We start from the raw sequence: 10,026 nt of genomic DNA, 5'->3' as shown, positions 1-10,026 counted from the left end.
TGTAGACAATTAGTTCTTGATTCTATTAGATCCGTTGTAGCAGGCAGTCTGTTTTCAGTTTGATAAATCTCTGCCTATCTTTTAAAAACATTTTAATGCCACTTTATTTTAGGTAGGTCTCTTGAAAGCAGCATATATTTACATTGTGTCTCAATTTAATTTGAGACTATTTAGATTAATAGAGGAATTTAAACTTTTTGTACTACACTCAAATATTTTATCTTAACTCCATCTCATTTTGTGCTTTCTTTGCCCTATAAAATGTGACTGTTTTCTTTAGTTTTATCTTCTCCAGTAATTAAAAGCTGTAGTTCTCATTAATATTAATACAATCTGAGGTTTGCAACTCAGATAACCATTCTTAACTAAATATATACCACCTTTTATATTTCCTCTTACAATGATTATTTTTGATGTTTGCATTCAACTTTTTACTCCAACTAACAACAGTTATTTAAATTTAACTTTGCTAAACTATGCTCGGGGTACACCGTTTATATTTATATAACCTGACTTTTTCATTTTTTGACTCAATTTCTGTTAACATTTGATATCTTTAGTATGTTGTACAAGATAGTTTCAAGAAAGGTACAAAGATGTTATGTTTGAGTTCTTGTATATCTGAGGATGTCTTTCTGCTGTTTTCAGAAGTGAATGATATTTTTACTGGGCTTATATCTCTGAAAATTTTATGTATATCGTTTCATTACTTTTCTGCTGTATAATTTTGGAGACATTAGAATCCACCTGGTTTTAATTCCTTAGCGGTTAATCTGCTTAGTTTTTTCTTTCTTTTTAAACAAGAAGTTTATTTAAACAACAAGACGCTTGACTTGAAGGGAAAACTATCTAAGATTCTTTTTTGTTTTAGAGTAATTTATCCCTACTTAAAGACAGATTGCCCTACATGTAACAGCTACGTACAAAAAAGTTATAAAATTGTCCTTGGTTTTACAATGATAAATGAAAAACATTAAAATTCTCCAATTGAACAAGATATGCAAGGATTTTTATGTTGTGTGTTTTTGTTAAAACAGTGAGAGCAAAATAACTTACTGGAATATAAAGATAAGAGCTGAATGAGCATGCCACTAATGGAGAAAGGGAGTATTTTCACAGAATCAGTATTTTTCCCCATCCCATCTCCACTTGATGTCAATTAAAACATACCATTGTCTGTTTAGTTAAAAAAAAAAAAAAAAAAAAAAAAAGCAATATGCTTGTGCACATATACCAGTTACTTTATGTACAATAAAGGAATGGGGAAGGGGGAAATGAAAGAATAGAGAAAACTGTAGGGTAGTAGTCAGGATGTGGTGGAACCAAATTGCAGTTTTCTAATTGAGAATGTAATCTTGGTCTTTAAAGAACAGAGTTCTGGAGTAAAGAAGCAGGTTCCCTTTTCAGTAGACACCTCCCGTCTGCTGTTGGAACACATCAATTGTATGTTCATCCGCCATTTCCAACCGTGCAGGTGTGTCTGTTTCATTGATTGGTTGCCCGTCGAATCGGAATCTGATCTGCCTCATTGACAATCCCTGTCGTTCACAATAGGCTTTCATTAGTTTACTAAGTGGTGTATGCCTCTTAATCTTAAACTGCACCACAGAACCATCCTGCCCCGCAACCTTCAAATTAATATGATCGTTGTTCTCAGTCTTGACTCCTTCCTTGGGATTTTCGTCGGCCATGGCGAGCGCCGGAGTCTCTTCAGCTGCAGCTTCACAAAAGAGGTACCAGGTCCGCACCAAACGAGCACACAAGCAGCACCAGGAGCGGCAGAAGCTGCTTAGTTTTTTCTACCTTTACATAAGATTTTCTGTAAATTATGAAAATCTTAGCTGAATAGTTCTCAACAATGATCTCTTTTAATTATTTTTCTTAGTTCACCTTATTTTTTCAATTATGTCTTGGTTGCTACTTTGATTCCAAATTTCTTGAAAGTACTCATAATTCTTGGGCTGATTTTAATTTTCTCTCTACATCAAATGTATATCATTTTCATTTTATGTCTTCATTATCAGTAGTGCTCTTTAAAAAGTGTTATGCAAATTTTGTATTCAGCTATTATAACTTTGGTTTCCTTTGAAACCTTTCTTTGATATTCCTTTAAATCTTACTTTGTTATCTTTGTGTTTCTTCTAACCATTCTTTCATTTTATTGTTTTGTTTTTCTTAGACTCCTTGCCTTTGATGGTCACATTTTATTTCAAGCTCCTGAAGGTATCATAATGTTTTCCAAAATTTTCTCTTAGTTCCTCAGCTAAGTTAGGTTTAGAGCTTTGCTCATTCTCTGAGTCTTCAATATAGTTTTTTTCTTTCTCTTATATCTTTGTTAATTTTTCAAACCACCTCTTACCCCCAATAATCAATTTCTTATGCAGAAAGAAATATCTGGACCTAAGCATGCCAACTTGTATGTGGCTTATTTTGGATTCGCTAAATATTTTGGGTGGCTATTAAAAATTATTCTCAGAGGTATCTATCTTGGCCTCTTTCTTACTTTTGATTATTGGTTTTATGACACTTTGAAACCATGGAATTTCTCAGTGTTTCTTAACCACAGCAAACATTAGAATCAATTATAACGCTTTAAAAATAGATATTTCTTACTGAATTTATATTTGCATTTAAAATTGGCACTGTACTATATAAAATGAATAGAAAACACTATTATAATATTAAAAATTCTACTTTTCTTTACTTAGAATGATGTTAAATAGCAAATAACAAATACCAGATGAGAGAGAAAGGGATCATTGAAGAAAGCAAAAATATTATATTTCAGTATCTTTTACAGTATTTCCCTCCACCCCTGCTTTCTAAATAAGAAACTCCACATTTTCAGTTTGCACTGAGCCTTGCAAAGTATGTGGCTGGCCCTGATTTTAAGAACCAATGAGCTACTGCTCATCTTCCTTATTTCTCTCTGTCTCCCTCTCTCTCTCTCTCTCTCTCTCTCTCTCTCTCTCTCTCTCTCACACACACACACACACACACACGCCACACACATGCACACAGACACATGCACAGGTAGGTATATGTATTTGTGACAGACCTGGTGAGTTATTTTCTTTCGATTGAAAAGAAATAGGCAGAATGCTAGTGTGAGGGATGAGAGAAAGAGGAAGAAATACCCTGATGAACATCTTCTCCCTTACTCTCTGTTTCAGTCACGCTGTTCATTTTTAATTTCCTCCTATCAGTAAGTTTCCAACTTTTTGGTTTTAGGGCTCCTTTTCTTCATTATCTAGGATGCCAATGAGCTTTTGTTCTTATGTGTTATATCTATCGTTGCTTACAATAATTGGAAATGAAAATTTAAAACTTCAAAAAGTGTTCCTTTATTAATTTATTAAGTGTAACATTATTGGGTTATTACATATTAAGAGACCAATAATAATAATAATAATGATAAACTATATATTCCTACATAAGAAAATTAGTAAAAAGAATAGCTCTGTTTTACATTTCTGCAAACTTCTTTAATGGGTGGCTTAATGAATCACAACTGGATTCTCATATCTGCTCTGTATTTAATTTGTTGCAGTATCACATTTCATGTTGCCCCTGGCAAACTCTATAGTATACCTGTAAGAGAATCATAGTGAAAAGTGAAAGAAACATCTTATATTATCATGACTCTCCTTTTGACTATTTTCATAGGGGCTCTGACCACATTTTGAAAACTGTTATCTAATATGCTTCATCTTGCCACAGGGCCTTTTCATATGCTCTTATTTTGGGGACAATTTTTTCTTTTCTCCCAATTTTTCTTCTTTTCTCAGCTTGAAGATACTTACCTTTGGCAGTTTTCTCTGATTCCTTCTAAAAGGCCATATTCTGTTACATTAGGCTTTCATAATTCTGGGTACCTTCTGCTTAAATCATTTGTCTTAGTTCTATATATGTCTGTACAATTATTTGTCTGTCTTTCTCACAGGGCTAAAAATTTCAAGAAAATAAGACTGTGCCTCACCATTATATCTCCAGGATGGAGCATAGCATATGGTTTATATTGACACTGAGGGATTGTTGAATAATAAATAGATTAATAATCTCAATAATGTAGTAGAGTTTCCATTGACCCTACATTAATACATTACCAATATTAATCAATAGGACCTCTGTTTTCTCTTAAGACCAGGAGATAGAAAATTATAACCATTATTCTTTCTGTTTCACAACAAAATAAGGAGAAAGCAAGTGATCAAGTTAAAGCATGAAAGATTTGAGTTAAAAAATAATTTCTTTTTTAAAATTAAAATTTATTTTTATTTTTTATTTTACTTTAAGATCTGGGATACATGTGCAGAACATGCAGGTTTGTTACATAGGTATACATGTACCATGGTGGTTTGCTGCACCCATCAACCCGTCGTCTAGGTTTTAGGCCCTGCATGCATTAAGTATTCAGGCCCTAGTGTGTGATGTCCCCCTCTCTGTGTCCATGTGTTCTCATTGTTCAACTCCCACTTATGAGTGAGACTATGTGGTATTTGGTTTTCTGTTCCTGTGTCAGTTTGCTGAGAATGATGAATTCCAGTTTCATCCATGTCCTTGCAAAGGACAGGAACTCATTCTAAAAAAAAATTTCTTGACATTTAGTTTCTACTTTAAACCAAAATTTCGAGATGGTTATTAAGAGCTGGTTAGCTGGTAGTCATTAGGATATTTTAGTAATCAGATGTCAAGCATCTGGTTCCCTCTAGATAACAGAAACTACCAGCTAATAGGTGGACTATCACCTTGACATCCAGGTGACTGGTGAGATAATTTAACATCTGCATTTTTAGTGTTGAGTAGAACCTGTTCATTAGACAGAAGGATCAGTAAAGATATTTTGTTATGAGGCTTTCTATTAAAAATGTTAGGAAGACAATTTCAGTAATTTTTAAAATTTCTTGAAATTTTATGGGTATATAAAAATGTCACTTTTTAAGGCTGAGCACGGTGGCTCACACCTGTAATTCCAGCACTTTGGGAGGCCAAAGTGAGTGGGTCACCTGAGGTCAGGAGTTCAACATCAACCTGGCCAACATGGGGAAACCCCATCTCTACTAAAAACACAAAATTAGCCGGGGATGGTGGTGCACGCCTGTAATCCCAGCTACTTGGGAGGCTGAGGCAGGAGAATTGCTTGAATCCAAGTGGTGGAGGTTGCAGTGAGCCGAGGTCATGCCATCATACTCTAGCTTGGGTGACAAAAGCAAGACTCCATGTTAAAAAAAATGCATTTTTATACTAAAAAACTAAGATAGAAAGGTTACATGTATAGTCAATGGAATGTGTAGATTTTTGAATTAAGGGTAAAATTTTGTATTGGTTTTAGGGCAAAATGGGGTTCTGGATTCTTGGTATTTGGTGGATTCTATGATTACTTAGATGGCAAGATCTGGGTCTACCTCATTTTGATTCCCAATCCCTAGTCCAGTGCTTGGACACATGGAGGTGCTTAATCTGAAAGAATAAGTTGGTTCCTCAAGCAAACTTCTTTTTTTTCTCCACTTACTTCTTCTCCAGTAACTGAACTAGACTGAATTATTTGTTGTATATGTGTTGTTTGAGTAACATTGGTTGTTTAACGTCAGGTTTACAATTGATTTTATTTAATGTTTAGGATTATACTGATAATCCTGTTCTCTTATTGTTTTCTATTAGAGATGGAGGGACAGTTCATCTTTGTGGCTAAGTAGAAATTACTAATGTTGTCTGTTGGAGATTTCAAGGACATTTTCATTTTTATGTTCCCCAGTTATTATGTCAATCCAGCAGGCAGTCATATACTTTGCCCCTTCAGGTATGAAATGACAGCTGCTGTAGAGGCACAGCTTGGTCACTGTTCACACAATGGAGGAGAAGCTAATCACCATTTGAAAGCAATTGGCTGACATTTGACCAGAGAGTTAATTAAAGAGAAACTGTTGAGACAAGGATTATACTTGCTTTTAAAAATTTTGCCTGTACGACTTGGAGTTTACATCATTAAGAATAAGAACAAAAAGTTAAATTTCGTAAATTCTAATAAATTCTGTTTACTTAACTTTTAGGAATGTCTTGGTCTGAATTTACTTTGTTTCCTCTGCTTTTAATGCACTCCAATTGGAAAATGATATTAGACTGTTCAATGTCATTTGCCTTTTTTACAGTTGCAGGAGTATTTTTTTTTTTTTTAAGTTTCAGCTTTTCATGCTTCTTTAGAATGAATTTTGTCTTTCTCCCAAGGCCTAATATCCAAAGTCACTGGATAGAAGACACTATAAAATCTTTCCTGGGGGGTTTTAAGTCTTTGTAATTTTAAATTCATTGACTAATTGAGTGCCATTGAGCTCTCAATCTTCAGAGGGACTTCTTTTCATTTAATGGTCTTGCTTTCATTGAGATAAAGACATCTATTTTTAAAACACCTTTAATGCCAAATGAAATTGAAATTATTAATTGAATTGTTCTGTGTTTCCCTGTGCAGAGGATTTTCTAATCCTATACCCAGTCATTTGTGTGCATAGAAAGAAACAGAAAAGAGGTTAGTGGGAATGATCCACATTTTGGAATTAATGTATTCTTTTTGTAAATATGGTAGCTATAATTTCAAGGTCAGCTTATGGGCAAATAACACTTTTGCAATAATATGTTTCCTAGGCATAAAATTCATATCTTCATAATACTGTTATCTCATTTGATTTTGGAGAGAGAAGAGTGTTATATAATATAGTGTAGCAGATCTGTCTCCAGGTCAATCTTCCAAAGTTCAGCTCTCAACACCATACTTTTTTAGCCAAGTGACTTTGCATGAGTTACTTAGCTCCAAGATGCGTCATTTTCTTCATGTCTAATATGATAGTAATATAATAATGATACAAATAATAATAATAATTCCTATCTCATTGGATGTTGTGAAATTTCAGTGAATTGTTCTAAGAATTAAGTAAATGCTTTGAACAGGCCTGGTCCAGATTTAGAACTATAAATTATCATCATCATCATTATTAACATCATCATTTAAGATTTCAGGCTGATAGGTGACCATCAACAGTGGACTGGATAAAGAAAATATGGTACATATATACCATGGAATGCTATCCAGTCATAGAAAAGAACGAAATCATGTCATTTGCAGCAACATGGATGCAGCTGGAGGACATTATTCTAAGTGAATTAATGTAGTAACAGAAAACCAAGTACTACATGTTCTCTTATAACTAGGGACTAAACATTAGCTACACATGGACACAAAGATAGGAACAATAGGTACTAGAAACTCCAAAAATGGCTAAAGAGGAAGGGAGGAAAGGCCAGAAAAACTATTGAGTACCATGATCAGTACTTGGGTGATGGGATCAGTTGTATCCCAAACATCAACATCACAGAATTTGTCTATGTAACAAATCTGCACATGTACCCCCTAAATCTATAAAAAATTGAAATTACTTTTTAAAAAAATTCATTTTGAACTCAGCATCATGCAATATACCCTTGTAACGAACCTACACATGCACCCCCGAATCTAAAAAACAAAATAATTTAGTTTGGAATATGATCACAGCTATAGTTCTTAAACCTCAGATCTCTACATGGTTAGGATAGAGACTGATGTCTGTTCAATTCAATATAAATCAACAACAGGATGCCGTTAGCAAAGTTCCTAGCCAAGAGGGTAAATTGCGAGGCATAAGTTAGTCCAGGCTCTCCCTTTCCTCTTCGTTGGTCATCAGTTTATATAACCCAGTTTTAGCCAGTGAGATGTAAAAGGAAATTTTATGGGGATCTTCTGGGAAATCTATATTTTTTTCCCTTTTGAATGACAGAGCTCATTTGTCCTCTTCCTTCTTTCCTGCTTTGGATGCTGTGATATGAAGATATAATAGTTACTGGTGTGGCAGCCATCTTGTGACCTTGAGGCTACAAGCCTGAGGCAAAATCTTGTATTCTGAGAGTGACAAAATAGAAAAAAAAAAAAAAAAAGAAACTTGATGGTAATTTTGAATATGGGGCTATCTCTAGATTTGTTCACAATAAATATGTTTAAAGTTTAACTTACTATTAGTAAAGTTTTCTCAATTGTAGCCGAAAACATCTTAACTGATACTTCAGCTATGCATTCTTTTTTTTTTTGAGACGGAGTCTCGCTCTGTCTCCCAGGCTGGAGTGCAGTGGCCGGATCTCAGCTCACTGCAAGCTCCGCCTCCCGGGTTTACGCCATTCTCCTGCCTCAGCCTCCCGAGTAGCTGGGACTACAGGCGCCCGCCACCTCGCCCGGCTAGTTTTTTGTATTTTTTTAGTAGAGACGGGGTTTCACCATGTTCGCCAGGATGGTCTCGATCTCCCGACCTCGTGATCCGCCCGTCTCGGCCTCCCAAAGTGCTGGGATTACAGGCTTGAGCCACCGCGCCCGGCCAGCTATGCTTTCTTTTGGTTACAAATGACAAAAGCCCAACTCAAACTGGGGAATTTATTCAGGCATCGAGGGTAGCTCATGGAGTCAAAGGAATTGCAACAGGAACACAATGGCACTAAGGACCCGAGATATGGAAACTAGGTTCTTGAACATCATTGCACACTCTCCCTCTCCATTTTTCCTCTCTGCCTTTTTCTGTGTCATCTTCATTTATTCCTATTGAAGATGAACTTTCTCCTGGTGGCATGGGTGTTCATTGGAAAAACAAAACAAAACAAAACATCACACAAAAAAACAGAAGAATCTCTCTTAGCTCCTGTTTAACATAAAGCTAGGAAAGAATGCTAATTTCTTATACCAATTGCTTCAGCAAGGGGAGAAGATTGGATCAGCCAACTGCACTGCTTTGACCAGAAGAGTGGGGCTCTTTCTGGTAGACCAATTGAGATAACACCCATACACTGGGTGGATAATTTCTGTAGGACAGGCAGCCATTCCTGTTAATTTCTAGTATAAGTATGTAAGAGATGTGAAAAATATTTCCCTGTGACCATTCAGGTAATGATTCAAATTAGTTTTGATGTTTTTCCTACTAGAATTGTTCTTTATTTCTATGGGCTAGTTTGAACCTGTGTGTTTGTGACCGAAAGAGGCTCAGAACCTGACGTATTATGAGGAGTTGTCCTTCAGAACTTACCAGTGTACCTCCTATTCTCATTTCATAGAGGCTGCTTGCTCTGTGGGCTACACTAACTGGGATTTGAAAAGGGGTAACAGTCACATTATGTCTCAAAACTTCTTGGGCTCTTGGTGGAGCCTACTAATGTCAGGTTTAAGCTCCAGAGAAAGAATTCTCCCTCTTTATCACATGTGTTTCTGGGAAGCCTTTTACAAATGTTCAAGAGAACCACACAGCATTCTCTGAGTGCCACTCTCTGCTGAACACAGCTGCCTGCTGGGGGACCTCGATGCTGCTGAACTCTGCCTCCACCACTAAGAGTGCTGTCTCTGAGACACTGCTGATCCCCTGCTCATGGCATGGCAGTTATCTCCTTTGTCTCTCACTGCTGCCACTGCCACATATATGCTGAAGGCTCCAAAGCTACTCAGTGACCAGTGGAAAGTGGAGGGATGCCTCTGTCCCCTCTCGGCGTGACACTGTTAAGGACTTTCCCAAACCTCAATATCTTGCAGAAGTTTTAATGACAGAGTTGGGTCTTCTTATTTCTTATCGTATAACTTGCCTCTTTCTCTTCATAGCCCCACTGCATGGCAGCTAGACTTGAAGACCATGTGTGAGGCTGCACCAGGACAAAGCGTGTGCCAAAGACTAGAATCCTCTCCTTCCATTTCCCAGAAGAAGAATTTGCTGATTAGCCTAGCTTGTGCTCTTGACATTTTTCCTCTTGGCCTGAGATATTTCCTAGGAGGTTCTTCAGTTTTGAATGAATGTAGATTTCTGTCTTGCTTATTCCACCCGCCACTTTACCCTAAATGCTCAGACTTGTCTGATCGGACAGCTGTGTACCAATAGGCCTGTTGAAAGGACAGACACCATTTCAGAAAAATGAGACTTCCATAGGATTCCCAACTCTTTATTTTGTCAAGTATGGCATTAAAAAAAGCAGCCA

General features: G+C 36.3%; 1 pseudogene; it reads right to left on the bottom strand.

Moving 5' to 3' along the window:
* Positions 1 to 1,191: 1,191 nt before the first annotated feature.
* LOC105463598 (small ubiquitin-related modifier 2 pseudogene) lies at positions 1,192 to 1,776 on the bottom strand (annotated as a pseudogene).
* Positions 1,777 to 10,026: the final 8,250 nt, after the last annotated feature.

Source organism: Macaca nemestrina, chromosome 3 (genome assembly GCF_043159975.1).
Source record: "Macaca nemestrina isolate mMacNem1 chromosome 3, mMacNem.hap1, whole genome shotgun sequence".
NCBI classification, from domain to species: Eukaryota; Metazoa; Chordata; class Mammalia; order Primates; family Cercopithecidae; genus Macaca; species Macaca nemestrina.
Note: the sequence above shows the minus strand (reverse complement) of the source record. Positions and strands in the feature narration are given on the sequence as shown.